Source organism: Mustela lutreola, chromosome X (assembly GCF_030435805.1).
Source record: "Mustela lutreola isolate mMusLut2 chromosome X, mMusLut2.pri, whole genome shotgun sequence".
Lineage (NCBI taxonomy): Eukaryota > Metazoa > Chordata > Mammalia > Carnivora > Mustelidae > Mustela > Mustela lutreola.
In genome coordinates, this window is record NC_081308.1 from 56,843,794 (window position 1) to 56,859,449 (window position 15,656).

The 15,656-nt window shown below is 41.7% G+C and overlaps 1 long non-coding RNA gene across 1 annotated transcript; it reads left to right on the forward strand.

The window, feature by feature from the left end:
* The first annotated feature begins 676 nt into the window (after nt 1-676).
* Nucleotides 677-13,970, forward strand: LOC131821110 (uncharacterized). Its single transcript, XR_009349832.1, has 3 exons — nt 677-740; nt 12,987-13,042; nt 13,911-13,970. It is a non-coding gene; the product is annotated as an uncharacterized LOC131821110 (long non-coding RNA).
* Nucleotides 13,971-15,656: the final 1,686 nt, after the last annotated feature.

Genomic DNA, 15,656 nt, shown 5'->3' on the forward strand with positions numbered 1-15,656 from the left:
CTGGTGAATGGGCTTCAAGGTCAAATAACTGAGCCAGGTCTTTAAGGTCTTATTTAGCTCTGAGATTTTTCAAGAACTTTTCATGATACATATGCATTTCTATAATAATAGAAAAAACCCTATTCAAAGCACACTGTAAATTTGGAGGACGATTGTCTTTGCATTATTTTTGTGATTAAATGACAGTTGATGATACAGGCACTGTTATAAGTCACTTATCCCTGTGCCAGCACTTTGTGGTAAATTCTTTTATCATCCTTATTTTTCAGAGGTAGAGACTGATGCAAAGGGAGAAGTTTGGTGGTTCTCCACTGGCCACAGCTAAGCTAGCAAAAAGCAAAAAGCAGAGCCTGCATTGGAACCAGGCACTGTGGCTCCAGACCCCAACTCTTCACCCTTGGGCTTCTTGCAGCACGCCTGCTTCCTTGTCACTAAGAACTTGGGTGCAGGAGTTTAACAGTACCTTTAACTTCTAGTTTTTCTTTCTCAGAACTGAATCTGCATTGCAGTGCATCTCTGCATAAACATGTGTTTAATTTTGTCACCTTTAATTTTGTTTTTAGGTAAGATCTGAAGGAGTCAATCTCTTTCTTCTGTGGCTTCAAGCACTTCAGACAAACTTTGCAGAAGAGCAGGTGCTGATTTTTGCTTGCCTCGTGCCTGGTTTCCCAGCGATATGTCATCCAGAGGGACCTGCATGGTGGAGACACTCATCAGTCCTAGCCCTGGTGTGGCAGATGGTGAGGAACATTTTAGCCAGCCTTACAGGTTGAAATGACTCTGGAAGTTCTCTTGAGGGATTCCTCAGCTTGTCATGATCCTGAATAGAACCCTTTATTTCGTAGATGGGTTTGGAGGAGGAATTATCCCCTGCTCTTGTTCACAGTAATGTCTTACAGACATTAGAATAGAAAGAATCAGAGCCTTTTTTATATGCAATGAGGACAGGAGACATTTACTGAAGTGGTAGAAACAAGAATGGAAACAGATGTTGGAAACAGCAGGAAGTGGAGACACATCATGTATCTGGAGTGTTTTCTTGGCTGTGAATGAAATTTAAATCTGCCATCCAAAACTACTGTTTATTGTCCTCAGCATGATTGTTTCACGAGTGGACATTCATCTGCTCACCCAGCTGTGTATTTTCATGCTGCATTCATGGAAAGACAGTAGCTACTTCCTGGGAAAGTCATGGCAACCATTTGTGTCCCATGAGTTTTTAAGGAACTTGCCAGTTAGGGCCAATGATTGATTAATGCACATCACTTTATTGCCCAAAGACAGGTATTTGATCCTTAGGCTGACCAAAGCAGAATTTGGCAGAGAGAAGAATAGTTTAGAGGGAGAGGTGGCTTCATGGGACTTTGTACCATATTTCCAACCCCTTGATGCTTGCTGGCCTGGAGTGTAGTGTGAGCAGGTTCCAAAGGAGGGGCAGATGTATTTTAATGAAGGCCATTTTTTAAAAACCCTTTGAACATTGGTGAAAGAACTCCTTTTTTTCCCCACTCTGGAGCAAAGATATATCCACAAGAATCACTCCACTCTTGCCGGCCATATCAGGGGAAAGGATCGCTGAGGACCAAACATGCTTTTTCCTTCCAGTACTATTGAACTGTATGGTTATTCAGGTAAAAGAAAATCTTGGATAATTCAGGAATGGTCTTCCTTTTGATAGGAAAGAGGAAACATTGCTTATTTTCTCCCAGCTCATCCATATTTTGTATGTTTGCTTGTTTGTTTGTTTGTTTGTTTTTTGAGTTGACTCTTTATGATATTTCACTAGAACTTGAATATGTGCTATATCACATCAGCAAAGACCTGGCATACATAATATTTTGTGTGAGAGTGTATGTCAAGGAAACATTTCAGTTCTCCCATCTGCTTTCATATTACCACATTCACACAGAACACTTCACTTCTAACACTGTGGCTGAGGCTGTGGATTTTTCCCTCACCAGGCAACTCTGCAACACCAGCTGGGTGTCCTGTAGTTTCACTCAGCTTTGACACTGTTTGCCTTGATATGGCATCTGATCCCACAGGTTAAGGTCTCAGTCCCGTGAGACTGTTCCATCACATTCAGGTGCCAGTTACAAGTAGGAGGGGCCCAGGTTACCCACAACTTCTCTACAACTTGGCTACAAATCAGAGGTTCCTTCAACCCCTCCTCTGGTTCAACTGAGTGGCTCACAGAACTCTGGGAAACATTTGTTTTCATTTACAATTTATGAAAGGTATGATAAAGGTTACAGATGAACAGTCAGATGCAGAGACACAAAGGGCACAGTCTGGGAAGGTCCCAAGCACAGGAATGTCTATTCCTGTGGAGCTGGGTTTCATCTCCCTCCTGGTACCTGGATATGTTTACTTACCTGGAAGTTTCATGAAACCCCTGCTATGCGGATTTTTTTAAAAGATTTTATTTATTTATGAGAGAGAGGGGAGGGGGAGATAGCGAGCACAGGCAGACAGAATGGCAGGCAGAGGCAGAGGGAGAAGCAGGCTCCCTGATGAGCAAGGAGCCCGATGTGGGACTCAATCCCAGGACTCTAGGATCATGACCTGAGCCGAAGGCAGCTGCTTAACCAACTGAGCCACCTAGGCGTCCCTGCTATGAGGATTTTTATGGAGGCTTCCTTACATAGATGTGCTCTGCTTTTAGCCCCCTCCCCTCTCTGGGGGAATGTAGGGGTTGGGGTGGGGGTGCCGAAGATTCTAAATTCTAATCATGGTGTTGTCTTCCTGGTGATGTGTCCCCACTGAGGAGCCATCTGGGAGTCCACCCAGAGTTGTGTTCTTAGAACAAAATATTAAACTCAAAATGGATGAAAGACCTCAATGTAAGATAGGAATTCTTGCCAGTTTTCTTAAGGTGATTCTTTCTCTCTGCTATCCCTCAAGATTCTGTCCTTGCCTCCCTTCCTGACTGCACTGTCCTATTGGGCAATCTTGCCTATTGGGCAGGTGGAATGGACCAGTAGGGTCAAAATGCACAGCTTCTAGAAGACAAAGGGATACTCCAGTCTGCTCTCAGGACTTTGGAGTCTTTGTGTTTTTGGTGCTGGCGAAAGGAAATGAGAGAGGAGAGCAGACAAGAAAGAATGCTAAGTCATTAGAGAAAACTGGTGGGATAAAATACAGGCATGATGAGTAGAATGAGTTTAAAAACATGATACCATTAGGTGATTTTTTTTAATACTCAGTAAGAATATTTTTAACAAAGTGAACCATTTAGTTTTGAAATATTCATTCTTAGCATCATTTGAGTTTTAAGATAGGATTACATTACATGATTGTCAACATTATTTGTCACCATGACTTTTTAAATTTCGGATAGGAATTTTAATAAGATAGCATTTTATTTCAGTAGACATTTAAGTTAAAATTTAAATGTACATATGTTCTTTCCCACATATTATCCAAAGGCTACAAATTAGAGTGGAAGAATAAGGAGAATCAAGATACTTGTTTTAAAGTTCTTTTTACACTGTTTTGAAAATATTGTCTTCCTCATTTATTTCCATCATTTACCATGTTAGCAAAATCTACAAACTTATACTTGGTAAGTATTAATTGGGCTGGGTATAGAGGATGTCCACAGGGAAGCTGCCATTCTCTTTCAAAGTGACCCTTGTTTATTTTTAAGCAAAATAGTCTCTTTATTCTTATATTTAATGGTAACTTTATTGTAAGAGGTTTAAAGTTTCCTAATAAATGATTTTACCTATTTGTACAAACTATTTATTTGTACCTCAGGAAGACTGTGGCTCCTAAAATAATTCAACATGTGTCATGATTCTTCTTGGTATAATTATATTTAAAATTATGTTTTAAAATTTTAATTTTTAATTGAAACTGTTTATTGAAGGCAATGTTTATTTTCTCATGCAAAGATGTTGAAATAAACATTCTTGTTGAAATCTTCTCTTAAAGGTGTTGAGGTATGGTGACCCCAGACCCCCGATCTTGCCCAGTGGTGAGGCAGACCATCCCAGGCCATGCAACTGCCCAGAGTAGCCCTTCCTTATATCTGGATCTTTCATCCACTAGGTGCTACTTACAGCTTCTTATGGAGGGGCCAATATTTGGGCAAGTGTGCAACCTAAGGGCAGTAAGCTCCAGAAAGGAAGGAAACATGAGGGAATTTCTAGTTTCACTGCTCAGGGTTTTTTGGGTTTTTGTTTGTTTGTTTGTTTGTTTTCCCCTATGAAAAATGAAGGCTCACAGGACAGAAGTATCCCTTTGATTGGTGCTGGGGTGGGGAAGCAAATTTTCTTCTCCCTATTATTGGAAAGCAGGCAAAATTAGTTAAAGTGAATAATCAGAAACAATTTGGGAGGGAAAGAGATCACAACAGGCATTAATCTATGTGGTGAATGTGGACTACTAATTCAGTTGTCTTTGGGTGTTTACTTACATACACACAAATGTGCATGCTTGGATCAGGGGAAAACAGCAGAAACTTGATGCCTTTTGAAATATGTGGAAGTACTAACCTTTAGAGGTACCGGGCTGTGTATTTGTTAGCTATCTGCATATGGGTATTTTTTTCAGAACTTGTTTCTGATTTGATAAATAGTCTATATTCACTGTGGAAAACATAGTATACTTTAATATATTGAAATTAAAGTTCTTTATTGAGAACTTGTCTGCCTCATGCAAGTGCCTCCAGGTATATAAAAGGTGGGAGGTCGGGGTACCAAGTGCTGGGTATTATAGAGGGCACGAATTGCATGGAGCACTGGGTGTGGTACAAAAACAATGAATACTGTTATGATGAAAATAAAAAAAAAGAAAGTCAGTAAGAGAGCTGGACATACAGCAAGTAGTAGTAGCTCAAGTCCAATACCATGTAACTTTTTGTATTGATTATGAAATTTAAAGAAGGAGAAAGGGACTTTTTTTTTATTATTGTATTTCTTTTCAGTGTTCCAGAATTCATTGTTTATGCACCACACCCAGTGCTTCATGCAATACGTGCCCTCCATAATACCCATCACCAGGCTCACCCAGCCCCCTACCTGCCTCCCTTCTAAAGCCTTCAGTTTGCTTCTCACAGTCCACAGTCTCTCATGGTTTGTCTCCCCCACCAATTTCCCTCAACTCCCTTCTCCCCTCCATCTCCCAATGTCCTCTGTGTTACTCCTTATGCTCCAGAAGTAAGAAACCATATGATAATTGACTCTGGTGACTTATTTCACTCAGCATAATCTCTTCCAGTCCAGTTCATGTTGATACAAAAGTTGGGTATTCATTCTTTCTAATGGAGGCATAATAATCCATATTGTATATGGACCACATCTTTATCCATTCATCCATTGAAGGGCATCTTGGTTCTTACCACACTTTAGTGACTTTGGCCATTGTTGCTATGAACATTGGTGTACGGATGGCCCTTCTTTTCACTACATCTGTATCTTCTTGGTATATACCGAGTGCAGTTGCAGGGTCATAGGGCAGCTCCATTTTAATTTTTTTGAGGAATTTCCACAGTTTCCCAATGTGGCTGCACCAAGAAAGGGACTTGTTATTAATTCTGTGGAGCTGGTCAAGTCTGATACTCAAAGATGAATTCTTTCAGACATAAAGTAGTTTATACTGATTCTATTCTTCAGATTCATCTACAAGGAAAAGGCTATAAAACTAAAGTCCCATGGATTTGATTAGGGTAGTATTGGATGTTAAAGTACCTGAAATGATGAAGAATGTCTATACATTCTTCTAGATTTGTTTCAGTCCTAAAATATTAAATTAGTTATAATGTATGTGAAAATATCCTTACTATTAGAATTGCTTATCCTTTCTCAAATTTTCTAGTGGCTTAGTACTTAGTACTTCCACCGCTGTATGCCATAGCTATAATAAGCAAGCAGTAACAGGAGCCACCATCCCACCTTTGTCAGGTCACAAGGCAGAATCAGAAACAAGTCTACCAAAAAATGTCATCCCTAATAATTTCTGGTACTTTAATTTTAAAGTTTTAGTTGATATTCATCCAATCAAATATATAGCTGAAGTATATGTTTGTGAAAAATTGAACTGTTTAGGGTGGTGGGTTACACTCACTCCCCTAATCATGTATTCTGTTTCCTTCCAGACATCCCCCATTTGAGATGAGTGCCAGTGTATGTACATTACTACAACTCAAGACAATGAAAACATTTATAGTATAAAAATTCCATACATGGCAATTCACATTGTTTTTATTAAATGGATTATAAATTTCTTTTTGGAAAAAAGGTATCTAGCTATAATCCAAAACACTCAAAATCGAGTTGCTGTATTGCCCCAAATCATACAGGTATGTCATTCCTCTTTTTCTTATATTTTACATAGGTAAAAATACACTAACACATACCAAAGTAATTGACTCATAGGGGTTTTGGTTCCTAAAGAATGCGGGTTCTAGGGATTATGTTTATGGGTGGGCTCTCTCTCTGTTGCTGAGGTGTCAGAGGGACTTCTGAGGTAGCACTTGCCATGCTCTGCTGATATTGCCATGACAAGGTGATCTTGGGGGCCAGGGAGATGTTCTGAGAACATGGTGTTATGTGCAGTCTCCTGGACCCTCATTTTCCTTCCTTTGCTCAAGAACCAGTGACATCAGAGCATAAGACCAAGGGCCTGTGTTGCCTTCACCCATCCCAAGCAGCAGGCAGGCCCTCAAGAATCATGTAGGTGGGCTGTGGGAAGGACCTATTTGACTGCCAAGTGCCTTTTGGCATCTCAGGGGGAGGAGTGGAAGAGCATCTCAGGATTTTGAGGTGCCATGATGGAATGCCTGGAAGAAAAGGCAGACTCTCTTTCGAAGGCTTTCAGTGAAGACCTCTTTCTGTGTGGGGCCCATGGTATACCTTCCCTCTCTTGTGGTCCTTGGTCATAGAGAAATGGGCTTTCCCAGCAGGTTGAGTTGCTTAGAGACTTTGTGCTGTGTAGAGGACAACTTGGGGAGGTTTGAGAGGAGCTGCTTCATGGCAGGGGCCTGCTTTTATGCACAAAGCATGGTTCCCTTAGAGCAGGTTCGCTGATGCCCCAGAGTTCCCAAAAGTGTGACTAGGCCTGAGCTGCAAGAGTTCACACACCTGAGTGGCAGGTAGCATCTTGGTGGAGGAGCACCAAACTGAGGTCCAGAGCACGTGTCCTCATTGATTAAGAACTGACTACAGAGCTAGAGAAACTTATTGTCAAGAAGTCTGAGGGGGATACAGTTACAGTAAAGAGCAGCAAAATACTTACTGAAGATTTTGAAAGGGAGCTTTGGGGTGCGTGGATGGCTCAGTTGGTTAAATGTCTGCCAGAGATCAAACCCTGTGGTGGGGGGTGGGGAGTCCCTGATAAGTGGGGAGTCTGCTTCTCCCTCTCCCTTTCCCTCTGCCACTCACCCTGTCTGTGCTCACTTTCTCTCTGTCTCTCTGTGTCAAATAAATTTTATAAATCTTTTAAAACATAAAAATACAAGAAAGATTTGAAACTTAAATTCACTAGTTGTAACATGTAATAGGAACCCTGTAAACAGTAATGATCACTGCTGAGAACAAAATTGATTTTTTTAAAGATTTTATTTATTTGGCAGAGAGAGATCCCAAGTAGGCAGAAAGGCAAGCAGAGAGAGAGGAGGAAGCAGGCTCCCCACCGAGCAGTGAGCCCAATGCAGGACTCGATCCCAGGACCCTGAGATCATGACCTGAGCTGAAGGCAGTGGCTTAACCCACTGAGCCACCCAGGTGACCCACAAAATTGATTTTCCAAAGGAATATCCCAGAACACTGAGGAAAATTTCAAAGAGATGGAAATGAGAAACGAATAAGTAAGATCTGTGGTCAGGTCCAAATCTACCTTGCAAGTATCCTGAGGACAAAAGGAGAAAATAACAGAAGTTATAACTGAACTAATGCAGTATTTACTTGAGCTGAAAAACAGTCATGCCTTCAGTTCAGAAAGCCTTCAAGTCCCAGGGAGAATTAGCTGAACAGACTCAAACCAAAACAGACATAAACCTATGTGACTTTCAGGGACTAAGAAAAAATTGTCAGAGTTCCAAACAGAAACCACCAGTTCCTTCTAGAAAATGAGACAGAGTATCATCGAATATTGACTTTAAGCTCTATCCCTCAGAGCTGAAAGAACTCTCTTTCTTATAACTCTTGCTTCCTATCACATATGTAAGCAGATGTCAGATTGATTAACATTGTAAATTGGTTTAAGTTCTAACTCTACAAACAAAATGGTAAAGAATTTGGAGACAATCTAGGGGCATGTAAAAATTTGGGAAGTGGTAGACTACCTTAGGTAGAGATAAGACCCACAGACCATAGAAGAAATGACATGCCACTTTATTTTAAAAATTTGAAAAAGATTTGTATATCAAAAAAGAGTAAAGCTGCATGTGGGCAACAGGCTGTGAAAAGCATCTGTAACATCAGCTGTTCAAGGAGTTCATGTCTCTGACGTGCCTACAAATTGAGAAGAAGACAAACAGTCCGATTGAAAAACAGACCAAATGAGAGGAAGGAGAAGTTCATGGAAAAGGAAACAGAAATGACCCTGGATTTCATAGTGATCCAGGGAACACCATTAGTTCTGGACCATGTTGAGACACCTTTATTCACTCACCCTGTAGACAAAAACTAAAAATCATCAGGTAGACAAAAATTTGCATGAAATCATATATAAGAAACTGAGCCCCACTCTTTGATAAATTTTACAGTCTATCTTGTGTGATTGTTAAGTCAATTCAAAACCATCTGTTTAGAGACTCTGACACTGTTCCCTACTTGGTTACAAATTTTCAGGGAACCATCACTGTATTTATTGAGAATAAATTCCTCATTCTTGAGAAATACATTTGAGTGATGAAAAATAGCAAGAATAGCGGAATAACCACAAGTTCAAGGTTCTAGTTTTCCTCCTGCCCTTAGTTGGAAAGGAAACTTTTCACACATGTGAGTCATCTACTTTTATTATCTGGCTTTCTTAGTTTCCATAAAGTCTGACCTCCTGAATCAGTTTGGATGGTTGTTTCATCCTAACTCAAACTGTCTTAAAGATTAAAAAAAAAAAACCCTTCAATCTCATGAAGAAGCAGCTCATGACAGGGCTTGCAGAGAATGTGTTTTATTCACACTGTCTCCATGATTTTCTCCATTTTTCCCTACTTTGCCCTTTCCCTCTGGCCAGTTTGTCTTCCACCCCCTGCTGACTGTGTGATGGCTGCCCGCAGTGGGGGCACTGCTTTCCTTGTTCACATTCAGAGACAACCCAGATATTTCTGTAAAGCCCTTCCCGTTTGTATGTGTGGGACAACCTAGGTTACTGTCTCTCGTAGAACAGTAACAAGGCACTGACTGTCGTGCAGCTGGCTGTGTGAATGGCCCAGGAGGAACATGACTGGCTTCCATGACAGAACCCTTCCCTGTCGTGTGGATGGGGCCAGCTTCCTGTGAGTCACCTGGGCTGCAGTGGAGGAGGCACACAGTGCTCTGGGGTTCAGGGAGGAGGAGGGAGGAAGGATGCTGGCAGTCTACTCTCCAGACCCAGTACTACCACACCCTGAAGATAGTCCTACCTAGAAATGGTCCCTGCCATTGTACAGACTCAATACATCTCAGTGAGTTCTTCTAGTAGTTTTTTAGTGCCACTGTAGCAAATGACAAATTCTCAGTGGCTTGAAACAACACAAATTGATTATCTTGCAGTTCTGGAGGTCAGAAGTTCAAAAATCAGTCTCAGTGTGGTAAAATCAGGGTGTTAACAGCCTGTGTTCCTTCTGGAGGCTCTAGAGGAGAATCCACTTTCTTGCCTTGTCCTGCTTCTAAAGCTGCCTGCATTCCCTGACTTGTGGCCCTTCATTGCACCACCTTTTATCCCTCTGTTTCCAACTGCACATTGCCTTCTGATTCTGATCCTCCTGTCTCCTTATGGATCCTCATGATTACATTGGGACCACCGAGGTAATCCAGGATAATCTCTCCCCCCCACACACACCTTAATTTAATCATGCTTGCTAAATCCCATTTGCCAGGTAAGGTAAAGTACTCAGAGCTTCTTGGGCTCAGGGTATGGTCATCTTTGGGGCAGTCGCTATTCAGCTGATCAGTTGCCTCCTGTACTCCCTTTTATGCCTCACACCTCATCTCACATGTGTCTGCTGTGTTCCTCTCTTCATCGGCATTGCAAATGAGAAATGCAGCAATTTAAACCATTGAATATTAGATTTTGGAGATAGTTGCGGGAATAAAAGGACATATAATTTTATTTATGTCCTAAAAGTTTTTGTTTGGAATTTTAAATTTTATCTAATTGTCCCTAGGTAAATTAAATATGATTCAATCAGTTGATCTGAAAAATCTTTTCAAGAGTATACCGCTGTTGTAAAGGCCCTTCAACACAGTATTTTGAGTGCTGTTTCCAAATGAAGTTTACACTTTCACCCTTATCACTGTATTAAAGGTCATGTTTGAGGGTTTTGTGTGTGTGTGCTTTTTTCCAAAGTGAACTTGCTTCTCTATCTAAAACTAATACCTCTAACAGTATTTTTCACCAGGGAGGAGAGGAATTAGTGTATCTTCTAGACTAAGTTTTCTTTCCACGTGAAGAATCTGTTAGGACTAATATTCATGGGAGAAGGAAAAGACAGTAGCTCTTACACCCCATATACTATGTTGACAACAACAGTATAAGCCTGACCAAAGCTGTACATCTTGGTGCATCATTTCAGCTGAAATGTGTTCAGTGAAGTATGATTTATTCCTTAGTAATTCATTTTTGTGTGAGATAAAAGTACATCAACAGAAATTAGGGAAAGCAGAGTGGTAATTTTAAAATTTCATCAGTGACTGTTTTTTACCAGTTCTATAAGCACATTAATTGATATTAAAACACATAAAAGCTCATTTGGGAATGAAAAAGAAAGTTTGAGGTGGTATTGATTTTTTTAATGATATTTGTATTTATGTGTATGATTACGCTTAGTTACACTTTGATTGAGTCCGAATGTGCCCTTCAACAATAATCCATGGGCTCTGGGTTTCCTGAAGTTGTATGTCATGGGGTGAACAGTTAGAAAAAGTGAATCCCACAAATTGACAACCCTATGGGGGTTTATATATTACACAAACACATTTGTTTGTTGACTGCCACTCCAGTACTTTCTGTGTCCTAGAGCTCTACCCATGTGGTGCAGGCTGCCCCCATCTGTGCTGGAGAATCATGACGGGGCCTTAGGCATCCCCACAGAGCTGCAGTTGCATCCTCTCATTTCCCACCTAGTTTGTGGGCATCCCCCTTTAGCTTGACCCTGACAGTGGACAGGTCTCAGTATGAGCTGTCTGTGGGAAGAAACAAGATGTTGCAGGGGCAGCGGTAGTTGTTGATGGGAAGTTTTAAGTGTCAGGTTGTATCTTGCAGTTTCCTGAACCCTGGAAGTGCAGGCCTGGGCCAACCTGGTATGTCTGTTTCACCGACCAAATCTTCCTCATGTGCCCAAGAAGTGAAACCATATTTGCATTTGCCACCAGAATCAACTAATACTAAATAATAGTTGAGAATTCCAGCTTGATTATAGTGAGTGGAAAATGGACCTCTCTCTGGTTAATTCTTACATATGATTTTACTGATCATCTTCATAAAAGGGATAAGAAATGAGAAAACGTGGATTATCAGTTTGTTTTCACTCTCATGACTCACTGCAGTTATAATTTTCAAAATACCAAGATGTTTTTCGAAAGTAGTTTTTTTTTGTTTTTGTTTTTGTTTTTTTGTGGAGGGAGTAGGGACTACGGATAAGGAAAGCATTGTTCTATCAAGAGAAGTCGTTTTCAATTTATGGTATGATGGGAAATCCATCTCGTATGTCCTATTTGGATAACAGAGCTCACTTTTAATTTTTTTAAACTTCCTTTGATTTTTTAATTGAAATATAGCTGACCCACAATGTTGCATTAGTTTCAGATATAAAACACAAGATTTGACAAGTCTGTATGTTATGCTGTGTTCGCCGTACTGTACCACCAACCATATTCCCTATGCTGTGCCTTTCATCCTGCAACTTATTAATTTTGTAACTGGAAGCCTGTTATCTCCCACTGTATTTCACACATTTTGCCTGTCTACCCGCTGCCTCCTCTTTGGAAACGATCAATTTGTTCTCTGTAGTTATGGGTCTCTTTCTGTTTTTCTGTGTGTTCAGAGAACTTTTTAAGATAACTTGGTGCCTTTAAACATATTCCTTGGTTTACATTATTTTGGATACGTATTTGCCATGTTACCCAATTAGTTATGTAATGACTTCAAAATTTGGGGGCTTAAAACAACCCTTTTGTCATATTACATATGTTTTGGGGGTCAGAAATTAGGGCAGGATCTCATGGGGCAATTTTTATGCTTAATACGGCATTAACTGAGGTCAGTGGGTGGTGGCCTTCAGCAGGCGGCTGCTTGGTCTAGAGGATTCAGGATGACTTTATGCACATGCCTGTGACTTTGATGGGTACAGTTGGGAGATGAGGCTCAGCTGGCCCTCCACTTCCGTGCAGTCTTTGTAACAAGGTTGTTGGACTTCTTTCCTGTCCACTCAGAGCTCCAATAGCAAATGTTCCAAGAGAGGGGTTCCTTTTGGACTTGGGCCTGAAACTGACACGTTTCTTCCACTCTCTTCCACTGTTTAATACAGTCACATAGCCCATGTGAATCAAAGGGAATGGGGAGTCAGAGGATTTGTGATCATTTTTTAACGTGCTACATATGTTCATATGTGCATTTTTTCCCGTTTCTCTGACCTGTGGGAAAATGGAAGTTATTGATCAAAGAGTCACAGGTTATCAAGCTGTACGAGAGACTTCAGACTTAATCCAACCTCCATACTTTATAGATTAAAGAATATATATGTAGGTGCACATGTACATCTCCATATCAGTTATTATATATACACTTGTATATCACTAAAAATGGTATCTGTGGATCAGCCAATTCTTCTATTTTCATAGGAATGAAAAGGACTCGTCATTCCCCGGCAAATCTGAAGAAAGAAGCGAGAGCAAGAGTAAGGGAGAAAGAGAGTGCCCCCCGCACCTCCTCCCTGGACCGACCTGTGGCCCCACCCCCCCAACAGGCACACTCAGAGGGCGCTAGAGCCGCTCAAGGAGGCTTGCCCCAAGACTCCCTGGGCTCAGCTGCTCCCTGCTGCTCCCTGCCACGGCAGCACCGAGGGTGGCGGGGGCGAAGGCGGCATCTGCTGAGGGACCCCGGCCCTGGCAGGGCGGGCAGCACCTCGGGCACCTCCCGCTCGCCCTGGGGCTTGTCACTTCTCTCCCCACCCCTCCCACTCTCAACCATTGTTCCCTTCTGTGAAGGGTTTTTATACTTGGTTTTAGGGAAAGAGCACAATTGAGTGTGAGGGGGGAAGGGCAGGACAAAAAGAGAGACCCAGTGGACTCTGCCCTGAGCCCAGAGCTTGCCTCAGGGCTCAATCTCAAGAGCCTGAGATCACCACCTGAGCCAGAACCAAAGAGTTGGGCGCTTCACTGAGGTTGCCACCCAGGTGCCCCTCAGCTGTTGTGGACCAATTTCTGGAGAGGGGTGCCTGCGTGGCTCTTAGTTCAGCAAGTTACTTGGGCTCAGGTCATGACCCCGGTCTTGCAGGATCTCCTCCCGCCTCGGGCTCCCAGCTCCTTGGGGAGTCGGCTTCTCCCACTGACCTTCTCCTCTCTCATGCTCTCTCTCACCCATTCTCTCACAAAGAAAGAAAGAAAAGCTTTCCAAAAAATGTCTTTAGCCTTCTTTTATGGGCTTTAATATGGTTGATCTCAATGAGTTTTCTCATCGGATGCAGACAACTTGAGGATAGCCATGTGTTTCTAAAAAGGTCCTTTTGTGTTCTGAAATGTCTTCTTTCTCTGTTCATTTATCAGGTGTCTTTCCATTGTCTCTTCTCAAGACCTAGGAAAAGCAGCCTTTGAGGATTCCTTTGGGTAAGGTCTAGTCCTTTTCATCCTTTTTCTTTCCACAAAATCTATAGTAGCCTCTGCATCCTTCTAAGTAGAGTTTATTTTTCATTGCCCTATTGAGGTCGTTTCTTTCAATAGAATTTGAGTCATTCACTCTGAAGGTCATTGTTGAAATGTTGAATTTGAAGTCTATTACCTCGCTAGGCGTATTTTTTTTTAATTTTTTTTAATTTATTCATTTGACAGAAATCACAAGTAGATGAAGAGGCAGGCAGAGAGAGAGAGGGAAGCAGGCTCCCTGCTGAGCAGAGAGCCCAATGTGGGACTCGATCCCAGGACCCTGAGATCATGACCTGAGCCGAAGGCAGCGGCTTAACCCACTGAGCCACCCAGGCGCCCCTAGGCGTATTTTCTTTTTCCTGTCTATTCCTTCTTCTCTTTCCCTTTAGAACTGCCTTCCTTTCGATGACCTGAGTCCTTTGGAGGCTAATCTCTGCCTTCTTTGATTGGCTGTCACAGGGGCAGTCAGAGATTAGTAGGTATTTCTGACCCTTTTTACAGTTGTTCTCCTTTTCTTTTTTTCTTTTTTTTTTTTTTAAAGATTTATTTATTTATTTATTTGACAGACAGAGATCACCAGTAGGCAGAGAGGCAGGGAGAGAGAGAGAGGAGGAAGCAGGCTCCCTGCTGAGCAGAGAGCCCGATGCGGGACTCGATCCCAGGACCCCGAGATCATGACCTGAGCCAAAGGCAGCGGCTTAACCCACTGAGCCACCCAGGCACCCCAGTTGTTCTCCTTTTCTTTAGGGAAGCTCTAGAGTCAGCTTTCTCGGAGGGATCATTTCATCCCGCTCCTAACTCATGCTCCTTACCGGGTATCTACTGAATATTGTGACTTAGCCAGAAGAACACTTCCCTCTGGCTGGTAGGAACTCCAATGACCTCTAGCCTTGTAGGAGTTTTGGCAACCATCTGGTTCCATTGCCTTGACTCTTTGTCAGAACCCTGGAGCATTTTCTAAGACACACACTGCTTCCTGTGGACCAAGGACTCAAGAGGACTCCAGTGTGTATTTTCAAGAGCTTGTTTTCTACTTGAATTCTGTCTCTCTGGAACCCATGGTGTTTTCATCACTCCAGCCTTCCTGAATTCCCAATCTCTCTTTCCTCACACAAGGGAAACTCCCATCTTTTCCTTGGAATCTCCTCCCTACCCTCACCATCCAGAATTCCTCCAGGTGAAAAGCCGAGTGAATCCTGGGGCTCAGTTTATTTTTTTTTTATTTTTTTGCTTGTTTTTCTTTTCACAGGGTTCACAAATGTGCATTCATTTTCAATGTTTTAAAGAGTTAGATATATAGATATATATAAAGAGAGATAGATATAGACATATATATATCTATATAGATAGATACTTTTTTTCTTTTCAATTCCCCATGGGCTTCTGGTTGGTTAATTTTCCTCTCACAGGGTTTGTATTAGTTTTCTAGGGGTGCTGTTACAAGATACCACAAGCCTAGAGGCTGAAACAACAAAGTGGACAGAATTTGAGTTGTTCACTCTGAAGGTCATTGCTGAAATATTAAATTTGGAGTCTACTACCTCGCTAGGCATATTTTCTTTTTCCTGTCTATTCCTTCTTCCCTTTCCCTTTTGAACTGCCTTCCTTTTTATAACATGAGTCCTTTGGAGGCTACTGTCTGCCTTCTTT